The 14,364-nt window shown below is 36.6% G+C and overlaps 3 long non-coding RNA genes across 3 annotated transcripts; 2 read left to right on the top strand and 1 right to left on the bottom strand.

Annotated features, from left to right (window-relative positions):
* The first annotated feature begins 592 nt into the window (after positions 1-592).
* LOC136247311 (uncharacterized) lies at positions 593-4,192 on the top strand. The gene is made up of 3 exons (XR_010697354.1): positions 593-721; positions 1,682-1,730; positions 3,739-4,192. It is a non-coding gene; the product is annotated as an uncharacterized lncRNA (long non-coding RNA).
* A 595-nt stretch (positions 4,193-4,787) lies between these two features.
* Positions 4,788-5,381, top strand: LOC136247313 (uncharacterized). Its single transcript, XR_010697356.1, has 3 exons — positions 4,788-4,897; positions 4,960-5,135; positions 5,183-5,381. It is a non-coding gene; the product is annotated as an uncharacterized lncRNA (long non-coding RNA).
* On the bottom strand, positions 4,860-9,938 carry LOC136247312 (uncharacterized). Its single transcript, XR_010697355.1, has 4 exons — positions 9,731-9,938; positions 6,830-6,878; positions 5,498-5,563; positions 4,860-4,998 (listed from the first exon to the last, which is right to left on the bottom strand). It is a non-coding gene; the product is annotated as an uncharacterized lncRNA (long non-coding RNA).
* Between the last annotated feature and the right edge of the window lie 4,426 nt (positions 9,939-14,364).

Raw genomic sequence — 14,364 nt, 5'->3', positions numbered from 1 at the left:
GACATGATCACCATGTATCAGTTGTTTCATGGTAACATGCACCAATCCTTGCAGCTTACTAGATGTACAAGCATGCAGCGCATAAAAGTTTGCAAAGAAATATTTTATAATTGAAGATTAGAATTCACTACCGAAATACCAAAACATGTTGTAATGGTAAGTGAAATTACTATAAATGTGATTTGAATTGATCAGGTATCTGTCTCAAGCTTATTATTGTTATTTTATTGTTGTAATAATTATTTTATCGTTGTAATGTCAAGTTTGTACTAGTAATAGCATGGGTAGCAGTGAAATTTGGGATAAATATCACGAGTGTTGTATTGGAAATGGGGATAAATTTCACGAGGCGAAGCCGAGTGAAATTTACCATTTCCAATACAACAAGAGTGGTATTTATCCCAAATTTCACTGCTACCCATGCTATTCCCAGTTAATACCATACTCGCTGCATATACGCATGCTGTGCATTAGCATTGCTATGTAGGCAATTTGTCACTATGTACTAAATCAATCTCGTTATGTACAGACTTGCTCAACCACAAAATTACGTCATACAGGAAACTGGGTTGTCACGTGATCACCGCACAATGTTCTGCGTACGGATCGAGTGACCTTTATTTAAAGATTTGTTTACAGTGGAGTGGATATCTCGCTAGTCTGCTAGTATAACAGGTGACTTCAAGCTACCCCCTATATCTTGGCTTCTGCTTCATGGAAGGTATTATAAGTAGTCAGTATAGTGTACTGGTAGTTTAATAGTTGTGTATGCCAAGTAGTACTTTCATTACATGGACTCTAAGTAGTGAGTGAGCCTTGAGCTAATAATGTATGGCATTGTTATCAGGTGGTTACAAATCAACCAAGCTTACCAACCAATGTCATGCATTCATAAACTGTAACATTACTGGTTATCTGCACATGGGACAATGTTGGGATTTGAACTTTGATTAGTACAAATGTCTGCTTTGTGCTGTTGCTTATACCATATAGGTGAAGCGACATAGCCAACCCGGCTGGTTAGAACATTGGCTTGGTAATTGCAGGTTCCAGGTTCGATGCCCCCTCCTCCAACTGTAAGTTGCAGTTTCCTTGAGCAAGAGACCTACCTAAGTATGACTGTATAACTGGGACTTGGGGAAGCTAATGTCACTTAGTGGTATCGGGGTTATGAGTTCCACGGGCATTTACCGGTTGCTTGCGAAATGTAAAAACAAAATCACGTGCACATTTCACTTGAAGATTTTAAATTTTCTGATGAAAATTTGTGGTCTGCCTATCATATATAACAATCAGTATACTTATACATCACATTTTGCTGGCAAACTGTTAACTACAATCCTTGCCATATAGTTCAAGATATTTGTATCATGGGTCACGTGTTTGATCATGTATTTGTTCTTACTACATTTTTGCAATCAACCTAAAAGTTGGTAGAAACGTGATCAGTGTCCCAGATGATTGAATTTCACGGCTTGTGTTGTACTCTTCTTGATACTTTCCATGAGCTCTACACATTGTTCTTCACTTCGTCATTTAATAGCACTGTTGCACAGGATGTTTAGAAATTATGACTGGTATTCATTTGATACCTGGCATTTGTTTAGTAGAAAAATTACTTGTATCCTCCCTATTGTGTTGTGCATGTTGTCAATCTTATACCGATTGTTTTATTTTGCAGAGTATTAAAACAAGATGTCACAGAATTCACCAGTTTGAACAATCCTGATGTAAGTGTGTATTATTTTGTTTGTGATTTTACTATAAACTATATGCAGTCATGAACATAATAATGTAACAAAAGTTGTAGGTGTTGAATGATCCAACTATTCTAAATGTCATTACTACCGTACAGTACATATTTCTTTGTATAAAAAGCCCGGTCTTGTATTTCCTTCCTAGCAGTATTGACACAGCCTGTAAATGAATCAGGCAGGCCCCGGTATTTATTTTCAAAGTGTGCTGGAAACTCCCTGGCTTATAATCAAGACAAGAGTTTATTTGCTTGTGGCTTTTATACAAAAAATATGGTATACATGTACCGTGGAATTTGTTAACCAGGATACTTGAAAATAAGGACACCTGCATATTCTGGACACTTTGTAATGGTTAACAGTTAAACTTATTTTCACTATGAACATTAAAAATCTTCCCAGCATAGAATGATAAAGAATTTCTTGCTCTCAAAATAATGGAGTATGTGTTGTGCATATTAAGAGGACCATGCTCTAAATTGCACATACTCCGTAACAAGGAATACCCATCTACTCTAAGTTACATGGAACTGAATTGGGCGTCCCTAGTAGGGAGCTTGATTTAAGTGATGGTTATTTGCATTGCCTATATAGGTTTGTAGTTGTAGATAATTTTAACAAAAGTAACTTCAGTGCCAGCAACTGTCTATCCAGTGCTTTTTTACAAAAATTGTCAGTAGTATGATCAGAGGAGGAAGGAAACAATTTAAGGACCATTAAAATACAAATAGTTGTTTTCTGGGACAAACTAAAATGAGTGGACGATGTGAAGTGTGATCACTTGTTTAAAGTGTATACCTAGTTAATGTTACAAGTGAAACACTATTTTATAGATTTCATTTTGGAAAACTAATTATAAGTGTTTTAACAAAACAAAATACAGTAAATCACTTAATGCTGACACAAAGCGCAATCTGAATACAACAACCCCTGCTAGCTAGTGTTGTATTGTGACTATTGAGGTGTTTATGTGGTAAAATTCCAGATACACTATGCAATTAACAAAATAGTTTTGAATAGGGCTCATAAAGTGTTACCGACCTCTGTATAATGATAATTAAAGTGGGGTGGGCACTAACTAGGCTTTAAAATAAAGGAAGAAAACAATAACACTATAGAATAAATGAGGGGCCTGTGCTGGCTCTTTAGAAAATGTAATGCATTAAAATTTTTACAGAAAATCATACATTGATTTGTGGTCATACAGTACATGGAGATATACTTTGGTGTAAAATTAATATTGTTATTTTTATACGTAACTACTTTCAGTTATATTAACATAAGCAGAAATGGATGATACTAATCACAAACCAGCACTATATCCCCACCCAAGGTGTGTATTATGTGCTGAACCCTGGGACCAAGGACCTGCGGGATCCAACTATTCTTGGAATTTATATACTTCCCTGTGTTTACACGTTCAAGTCACAGCGTTTCATCTCGCATGGTCAGACCACTTCTACATCATCATTACTTCACATAATGTCTATGATTAAAAGCATCTTGAACAGTCTGGACTGGCTGCTCATTGGTTACCCCATGAATGCACTATTATATTACCTAACTGGAGACAAACTATTTTTCCAAGAAGCAATCACTACTGGCTATACAAGCAGTTAGGCTTGTATGCTTCTTCTGCATGAAGGCAAAATGTTTAGTTTTTATAAAGGTCACTATGTGGCTGTAAGTGTGAAAATCAGCATTCATCAGGCCTGTGCTAACCAGTCTTTCAGAGTAGGCACTACTGTAAATGCTAGGCATCATGTGAAGCATTGTGATGGAGAGTAAGTGGTCTGGCCATGCAAGTCTGGACGCTGGCATGTGACTTGGAAGTACCAATACATATTGTGAGGTATATTTTCCAAGAAACGTTGGTCCCCACTGAGGACCCAACTTCTCTGAGGACTCCTCAGTACTGCTTGTATTATGTACACTAGTAATCACTATTGTTTTTTTGTATTTATCATTAGCATTTATATTCCAGGAGGTGAGAAGTCTATGTGAATGCAGGTGTGCTCATTCAGCACTGCCCGTTTTACAGTGAAGAACCTTTGGTGATGCTGCAGATGTCCAGGTAGGGTCAAGCTTAAGACAGCTATCAATTTGTAAAGTTGTAAATTTGTGTAACTGACAATTTGATTGTAGGCATGTACAACACCAATGTTGTTCTTTACTTGTTCTTTACATAGGTATTTGTGGAATAATCTATAATATATAGACGTGGGATTTTAGTTTGCAACACACACTCAAATGTTGAGCAATGTACATCAGTATAATATTTACCACAGCAAGAATATTAACCCTCATGTCGGTATTGTAATTGCTAATGTCTCTCTATATACTGAAACAATATGAACCACGGATCTATAACTGACTGCAATGCTATTCAGTATTGGGGCCTGTGGCCTGTTTTTGTTTGAGCCTAGGTAAATTTTTTGACTAGTGTGTAGTTCCATAACTGTAACATAGACAGAATAAGTACAGTTGTGTATGAATTATGTTGTGTATGTAGTCAGACGTTTTATGCCCCAAGTGTTAAGGTTACACATCTGGTGAATGTGTGGATAGTACATTTGATGAAATTACATATCTTGCCACTTAAATAATTGTGCTACAAGTCCTGCCTTTTCTATACCTCTCATGTCTTTTCTTTTTCACAAAAAATCTACTAGATTCAATAGTGTCTTTCCATGCTCATCCTGTGTCAAGCTTACTCCACCTACTGATTCTCCCCTCACAGACCAAGGTCTGCCGGTCCATAATCCAGGATGAGCATCCACCAGTCTTTATCTTGCCTGGTTGCTTCGTACTACAGTATAGCCTGATAGACCAAAGTCTTAAAATCAATTTTCTTCCAACAGTTATGCACTTATATTGCCGAGCTATGCTGACTTTGCTCATGATTTGGATGTAGCATATTAATGGATAAAATCTTAATATTTACAGGAAAGGTTGAAGGTAAAACTCTGATCCAATGATTTTACGTTGCCATAGAGTGCAACAGGAAATTTTTGAGGTGATAAGTTTGTTTATTGAGATTCAGCACATTAAAAATCATTACAGCATAGAGGACCCACTTTACAACATGAAACAGGTGTGAACAAGTAACAATATCCACAACTCATTGTCTAAAGTGACAAACAGTAAGCAATTAGAATGTATACACACTTTATATATAAACTAATTGTCTTCCCATAACCTTCAGTGCAGACAGCATGCAGTAGCTCCTTCGAACAGTAGATACCTGTATGGAGTGAAAAGAGGTGTTAAAGGCACAAAGCTGCCAAAGGCACAAAGCTTCTGGTAAGGATCACAGAAAACAATCAAATCAGCAAAGGAAGCCATCACAAACCCACAAATTGACACTTCTAGAACAGTGGAGTAAGGCATTAGATAATAGAGGTAATTCAACGATGTATATATTGCAGCTGTGATGGTTGGCATAAGCCTATTTTAGGCCTAAATAATGCCTAACAGTGAATCATTTAGTCAACGCAAATTTAAGATTTACTAACTTCTCAGAAACATTTCAGATCACTCTGAAAGCATATATTTGGGCTTTATTTTGCCTCAGTTCATTCAGTACAGGCTAGTAAGGATGATGTATGTAGATTGACATTTTCCTGCTCACTCAAAATTTACTTGGCTGCATTGGGTAGAACAACTGATGATATTTGATTGATGATTTGATTGTCTATATGGTATATACATACATCACTAAAACTTTGTGACAATAGACTTACCTCAGTGGTATCTTGAGGACTTTACATGTCACCCCAACAATACAAGTATCTCTGTGCCACTAGCACCTACAGTAATATGAAGAAGAACATTCACTACTTGTGAAAGCAGTTGCTTCTCTAAACTAAAAATCACACAATATGGTGATTTTGTGAACCAGACCCTCCAGTCAACATGTTGAGTTGTTGGAAACTAATGATAAACACCATAGTCCCAGTCTAAGGTAACTCGAAATACACCTTGCAATGAGTAATGGATGTTTAATATACTATTTGCCAGCTACAAACAAGAGTACAGTATATAATAGAAACCAAGAGTGTCGAACGGTGTATTAGCCCGTGATTAATAATCGCATAAAATAACACGGATATTTCAGTAATTGTTCATTTATGTGAAATGGTAATTTGAAATGTGTACATGGCAAAAGGCCTTTGTTCGCCAGTTTTCTGTGTTATTCAACCAAGTATTCAACAGTTATTGCCCCCAGCTCGCTAAAACAATGGCTGCACAAATGAGAGTGTTGCCACGCCTTCAGGGATCCACTTGGCAATGCCAGAACTTTAACATTAGCCATTTCCCTTTAATGCTATCACGTTTTCACTGGCTGAATTGGGCTAAATACAGCAACCTATCATGGCACTATAAACGAACAATTACTGAAATATCCATGTTACTTCACGCAATCATTTATGACTGGTAACACACCCGTTCAATACTCTTGGTTTCTATTATATACTCTCACTACAAATTATGAACTGGACTTTGTTATAGGTTGTGAACAGATAAATCATGCAAGTATCACCCATTTACAGCCATGTCAATGTTCATTAAAGCACACCAAACATACAAATGTGACAATTCACAACCAAAGATATAACCGGTAGTTCCATTTATGACTGCACCAAATTAAGCAGTAAACACATGTTCCTAGGTAGTAGTAGTTTCACATTGCCAAAAATTAAATAAGATTACACATAACAAATAGCCAGTGATTGCAATTTATATAGAGGTGACTTTAGTAAGGAGTTTAATTTAAGCCCCTTCCCCCCCCCCCCCCCCCCCACACACACACATACTAGGGGCTGGAAACTAGCCACCTGCTACTGAGGATGTGGTCACCATTAATTTGAAAGCAAAATCTACAACATTATATGCTGGGAAAATATTAAATACTCATAGTGAAGGGAACGTTCGATAAATTAAGACTATTACTAAGTGTTCTTGTAATACTTTAGGATGGCCATATCGTGTACGATCAACACTTTCAATTTTTTTTATAAAACCATGTCCAAAGACTGGACATGGTCTATATTAAACAAATAATACACACTTACATCAGGATTGTTCAAACTGGTGAATTCTGTGACATCTTGTTTTAATACTCTGCAAAATAAAACAATCGGTATAAGATTGACAACATGCACAACACACACAATAGGGAGGATACAAGTAATTTTTCTACTAAACAAACACCAGGTATCAAATGAATACCAGTCATAATTTCTAAACATTCTGTGCAACAGTGCTATTAAATGACGAAGTGAAGAACATTGTGTAGAGCTCATGGAAAGTATCAAGAAGAGTACAACACAAGCCGTGAAATTCAATCATCTGGGACACTGATCACGTTTCTACCAACTTTTAGGTTGATTGCAAAAATGTAGTAAGAACAAATACATGATCAAACACGTGACCCATGATACAAATATCTTGAACTATATGGCAAGGATTGTAGTTAACAGTTTGCCAGCAAAATGTGATGTATAAGTATACTGATTGTTATATATGATAGGCAGACCACAAATTTTCATCAGAAAATTTAAAATCTTCAAGTGAAATGTGCACGTGATTTTGTTTTTACATTTCGCAAGCAACCGGTAAATGCCCGTGGAACTCATAACCCCGATACCACTAAGTGACATTAGCTTCCCCAAGTCCCAGTTATACAGTCATACTTAGGTAGGTCTCTTGCTCAAGGAAACTGCAACTTACAGTTGGAGGAGGGGGCATCGAACCTGGAACCTGCAATTACCAAGCCAATGTTCTAACCAGCCGGGTTGGCTATGTCGCTTCACCTATATGGTATAAGCAACAGCACAGAGCAGGCATTTGTACTAATCAAAGTTCAAATCCCAACATTGTCCCATGTGCAGATAACCAGTAATGTTACAGTTTATGAATGCATGGCATTGGTTGGTAAGCTTGGTTGATTTGTAACCACCTGATAACAATGCCATACATTATTAGCTCAAGGCTCACTCACTACTTAGAGTCCATGTAAGGCCACTACAATGAGATAACTTGTTTCTCATCAACTTCTCATAGAGTAACACATGCGGGCGGGCGGTTTATCTCATTATTTCATTATTGCTCAAACCATAGCTATAATTGCAGATGTGTACAAAACCAATATATTAATCCTTTATTTTAGGTAATTGGCAGGTACACACCAAGCAATGGTGCACACTGAGGGTAAAACTCCAAGTTCACATAAGCTTCAACTTCAGTAACAAAGCTTCATTTCCTTTACGAGAGCTCCACCAGTTTTGGGGTCATGTACCATACCACAGTACAGCAACAGCAGCAGCAGCAACAGCAGCACTGAGCAGTAGCAAACATCAGCAAACATCAGCAAACATGCAGCAGCGGGGTTAGCATGTGTAGGATGGTCAGTCTTATTAGGGGGGAGGGGCTGTCTTATGCACTAAAGCTACTATGACTCTTAGATATGCACATAGGGCATGCAGGTCACGGTACCAATGCTAGTGTATAGTCTACTGTACACTGTAGTCACAATGTTGATGCCTTGATGGTTTTTGATGCTCCAGAAAGCACTCTAATCAACACAGAAGTAAAAAAATACTAATAAACGGTGTCTGTATCTCAATGGGGTTGTAGTTTTCCATGGAAATAGTGCTTTTCTACGTGATAAGCCCACTACCACAATACTCAAAAAAGTTATGCTGCAATCTCGTGCACTAAGGCCACTCCAAGTCATACCTTAGTTTCTGGTCACTCCCTAGCCAACAAAAGGATGCGGGCGGGCGGATAATCAGGACTATCATAGACTCTTACATATACACCAGTAATACTGTAATGTTATTAATTTTGCTCAATTTACCCATTTCATATTGAGTTTACAACCAAGCTTAACCAACATTCTTATAGCATAAGTAGTTAATTATGCTTCTGCAAAGTGCACCAGGAAAATTGTTGATGGCTAGCTACACTGCTGAGCACAACAATGTGTAGCTAACACTAAGGAAAGGTCTGCTCATGTAGCTACTTTTGCTTTACAAATGAAATGTTTCATTAGCTATGTCAGGAAATTATTATTTATTAGCTAGCTAATAATAATCCAAAACTATATTAACACATCAGAAACTCTTTCAAATGTGAAGTCTTAGTCAACTATATATGCATGTGTTTCCAGCCTTCTATACAGTAAACCTTCAGTAAAGTAGCTGTCAAAGTTTTGAGTTGAGTTGTTGAGTGCTCCAGGCTAGTGTTTTTCAGTGATCATGTGGGAAAGCTAAGTTAATGTTTTAACTAAGGGATGCCATGCACTTGTTAATTTAGGACCATACTTGCAATTATTTAATCATGGAAAAGTTGAAGTTTGAGCTCACCAAATGTTACCGGATTTCTAGTCAGTATATCAGTGATCAGTGATAAGGAAGTCCAAGTTTAGATCCACTAGAAGAGTTACTAGATTAATCAGTAGAGGACCACATCTGAATTGTTAGGAAAGTTTAAGCTATGGTATATCTGATCATTAGGCTAGTGATCAATGCTACATACATACTGTACTGAAGTTACTTACTGGCAACAGAAGCATTACTAATAGCTATATAGCTAATCAAGGACAAGTCAAAAACGTTATAGTAGTATCTGTCTATTCTAGTATTAAAGTTAAGGGTAGTGTGACTGCTCTATTAGAGTATCTCGATCTTTTGCAGTGCTTAAAAATCATTGTCCTTGGTCACGTACACTTAAGCGCCTGTAATATTAATAATAGTCCTCATAAACTGGGGTTCCAGTTTTCCATGCGGGCGGGTGACCAGAAACTAAGGTTTGACTTGGTGTGGCCTAATGAGTGCGCATGGGCAAAAGAAAACTTTGGTGCGGGCGGTTGATGAGAAACAAGTTATCTCATTGTAGTGGCCTAATGAAAGTACTACTTGGCATACACAACTATTAAACTACCAGTACACTATACTGACTACTTATAATACCTTCCATGAAGCAGAAGCCAAGATATAGGGGGTAGCTTGAGGTCACCTGTTATACTAGCAGACTAGCGAGATATCCACTCCACTGTAAACAAATCTTTAAATAAAGGTCACTCGATCTGTCATTGTTACGCAGAACTTTGTGCGGTGATCACGTGACAACCCAGTTTCCTGTATGACGTAATTTTGTGGTTGAGCAAGTCTGTACATAACGAGATTGGTACTAAACACACTAAACACGGGTCGACACTAATTGGCGCTACATTGTTAACATAAATTCTAGCCAATGAAATTACAATTACAACTTTTTCACTGCTGTCAGTGAAATACGGGATAAATTTCACTGCTACTATTGAGACTTTTGTATGGGCAGTGAAACAGGTATGGTATTAAAAGACTGAATTACATCACAATTCACAGTATAAAGTAATATTTTCCCTTATCTGCCACTCAGATGTTCCTTACTTTACAGAAATGTTGCTGTTTTTATGTATTATGTTATAGGTATTGTATTAGGTAACAATTCACTACTTTATTATGTGATGATCAGGGTTGGGACAGTGACTTTTTATAAAAGTAGCATATTACATATTACTTGCAACTGAACTATTTAGTTACAGTTACATTTTGCCCATAAAGTAAAGTAACTATAATAATATTACATATTATATTGCTTTGTGTCCACAGCCCTAGGTTAGCTGTCACATGTGAAACTACCACTTTATCATGTGACATGATTGTATTGTTGGACAATGTGCACATCTTGGTTATAAGTAAGAAGCTGGTGAATAAGCTTCATTCAGTAGGCTTCATTACTTCGTTGTGGCTAGGCGTTACTCAGTGGATCACTAACCTACTTAGAGTAATAATATTATGTAATATTAGATTCGTTACAGTAACTATATTACTTAGGTAATGCATTACATTTGTAAGTAAAGTAACTTGAGTTATTTAAATTACCTGTTTTTATAGCGTATTTTGTTATATCACAAAATTAATAATATTACGTAACGCGTTACTCCCAACACTGGTGATAATGATTTTGTGTGACGATCTATGATTGAGTGTAATGTTCTTAATTTGTAGGTGGATTCACATTGTTATTGTAAATGAACAAGCTACTTCTTGTCTAATTGAGGTGTGGAACAATGAGTCCATATTATCACAGTGATCTTGTGAGATGACTGATCTATGTTTAACAATGAATGGTTTGACATTGAGCATTCAAGGGTAATGGCAGCAACAAAAGACACAATTGAAGTTTTGCATTTAGATGTATATTACAATAGCACCAGTGTGTGTATTGTAAAGCACCTCCACACAACTAATTTTTGTTGATGGCTACATGTTATTGATATCACCGTCTTTAAGAAAATGGTATATTCTTTTTGCTGGAGTGTATATAGCCAATTGTATTTAGAATGTATGCTCACCTCAATACACAATATACTAGCTGTATCCCCACACCTGAAGGCTGCATTAGTGTTAGTGTAGTAGATTTAGTGCACGTTATTTACTATTTTATCCAATGGTAAATTTGAAGAAGTACTTTTATTACTCCATGATTTATAAGGTAGTTGTACTTGAAAACGTATTGTCCTTACTTGTCTAAATAATGCCTGGCTGACGGCTGTAAAGAAATTACTTGTACAGTGCTTCCTAACCCTTAGGTACCAAGACATGTTCAGACAATCAAACATTTGGATATTCAAAGCCCATTTTATATACAGAGTTACTTTAATGGAATGCACACCTTAGACAAAATACTCTAATAGAACAGACAGATCTACTGTAAGTATGTGGATAGTCGAAGCTCAGATAATCAAGTATTCACTTCTATTAGGTGTGATATATTTAATCCATTGTTGTGACAGCTATAGTGGATGCTTTATGTATGTACTAATTGTGTCACCATACCATCTCTTGTACAACTAATGATAGCCTAATGAATTTAGGGGATAAAAAAGGAAGTTGTGAAGTTTACTCTCCCATAGCCATATACTACTGGTATCAGTTCTCAGGTACTATAGTATAAGAGCACATGTCATTTAAAATTTCAGCAATAAAAATCAATGCATCCTCGTCAATTTAATAGAGTACACCTACTGTACTTCTATATGTATGTGTGAAGTTGAAGTGCTATTGGTCAATAGTGTGTTAGTGTCAGGTTATTTTGGTTGCATTTCAAGAGACTTAATGTGGACCCATACTCATGCACCATTTGAGAATGTTTTTGATGTCTTAAGTGATATATGGAGCCACATGCACAGCATTCTCTATGGGCATTTATGTATCATGTCGGATTGTGTTGTTGTAGGCAACAAAAGTCTGCATGGTGTCAAGAACAAGTGCTATGCCTGCTTATGGGAGCCTGTAGACTATCATGGAGCCACACCCACTTATCAATCATTGACTATTTGTGTTTTGGTACCTGTAGCTACTCATTCATTTTCTTTTGCAGACAATTCTTCCAGTTGATCAACAACCCTGACTTGCATTATGTAACTCTTACTCCTGAATTTAAAGCAGCATTGAATGGATTATCTATTAACATACATACTGTAGAACCTCTCTTAAAGTACCCTCCACTATAAAGAAACATTTCTGTGTTTCCTATAGAATAGGACCTCTCAGTAAAATTTCATCAGTTGGTCTCAAACTGTTCGTTACATACTTAGTGGTTCATTACATAGTGGTTCCAACAGACAAGAAACCTCTTAAAGATTGGTATTTTTTTTGTCCTTTGTAATAATAAAGATGTACCTTAGTTAAGAGGGTAATAAACTACCACTGCTATTGATTAGGAACCTAGACAGATGAGGTTGTCTACAATCAAGGGGTTCACTGTAACTGACTAATTGTATGGTTGAGTCGTATACGTAGAACTATGTTCTACATTAGCCAGTAAGTAGCCTAGCAGTCACTCAATTAAATGGTTAACAGTAACCACATCTGTGGACTATGATCATACACAATTCTTGCACAGTACGTAACATAGTTATTAGAAACTAGTGAGGTTCTTTTCTGTTTTCATCAGCTCCCACATATTTATCCATTATTGCAGATTTAACAATTATTTTGTCTGAATAACACAAATTGAATATGCACGCACGGTCATTAAAAAAAAGAAGCAACATTTGTATATAGGTACCTAACTAGTCTCACGTGCCAGACAGTTTGTGTGGGGGCAGGAAATAAACCATCTGGTCACTGTTGTACACTTTCCATGAATACACTGACATGTGATTAGATTACATCACACTATTGTTTTTTGCCAAGGATAATCATGCCAGTCATGTCTGTGAGCAGGCTGAGGCAAAATTGTACTGTTAATGTCATGATGTATTTGAAACATTGTTGAAGGTCTTCCTCGACAATTCCACGACTTCACAAATCCATAGCGAACCATACTAAACAATGATTTTAAGAGTTCTGTACAAAGGGAACAAAGATCCTAAGCCCATGGCATTGTTAAACTTCAGTCCTTTATCACAGTAAGATTTTTAATAAATGGTGTTTATTTTATCATAGAGCCTGCAAAGCAATCTGATTGGTTCTGCCAACATTCCGGCAGTGGTCACAGAATTATTACATTCTGATTACATTGAATGGTAGAGAATTTTGGTTACACAAGTTTAATGTTTTAATCAGTGCTATTGAGTTCTTTATGGAATAATTATGGAGTTTACTAAACACCTAGATAGTTAGCTTGCTTACAAAGTGGTTACTTTGTGCAGGGTGGTAACTTCACTATAAGGATGTGGTCTATATTCAAAAACATGAAGAAACAATTAATGAATAAACTATAGCACTATAGTTCTCACTTTAGTTTAACATTTTTCAACTCATGGGATAACGAAGAATACAAAATAAATTCTCTCTTTCTTAGTGATTTTCATGGCAAAATCTTAAGTCATGCATACTAATCTTGTGAGTTATATATATAATTGATCGTCACAGTTGATTTCAGCTTAAACATCCTGCCCAGATCTAGCCCATATAGCTCGGCTAGCTGGGCTACATACGAAGCAGTTCCTTTGATCTGAGGAATGAAAGTGTTTCATATACAGATATATGTCATTTAGAAATACCTGCTCATATTTACCAATAATAACTGATGATTATGCTAATGTATTTTAAAACATGCCTAGTATATCTGCAGGTGTAGGTGACTTCCCTTGTTTCAATACTTATTATGGCCAAGATTCTTGAAAATTCCTAATTTTCTTTCTACTTGTTTGTTTACTATTATTTTACAACATCATTATGAATAATGAACAAGTGCATACTGCATCAAAAGGAAGAATGATGCCAAGCAGTCAATTTCACATCTGAACAAATGACTCAACTATCAAATATTACTAAAAAGTGAAGTTCCTTATGTAAGCTATGTTCAGCCCTTTACACAGCATTACAAATGAGGAACACTAAGTGAAGGACCTCTGTGATCAATCCAGTCACAATGGAAACCTTGGATGATACCCATTACATAGAGATACCATCACACTGTGCTACCATAGGTTGACACCTTTCACTGTCAGCAATGCTGAATGGGAAACAAAGGAGGGCACAGGTAAGTTACTGAAGCATGCATCGTACATACTGCAGTATGCCAAAATGTACCAGTCAGGCTGAAA

The sequence above is a fragment of the Dysidea avara genome, chromosome 2, assembly GCF_963678975.1.
Source record: "Dysidea avara chromosome 2, odDysAvar1.4, whole genome shotgun sequence".
Classification (NCBI taxonomy): Eukaryota; Metazoa; Porifera; class Demospongiae; order Dictyoceratida; family Dysideidae; genus Dysidea; species Dysidea avara.
This window is presented reverse-complemented; position numbering and strand designations above follow the sequence as displayed.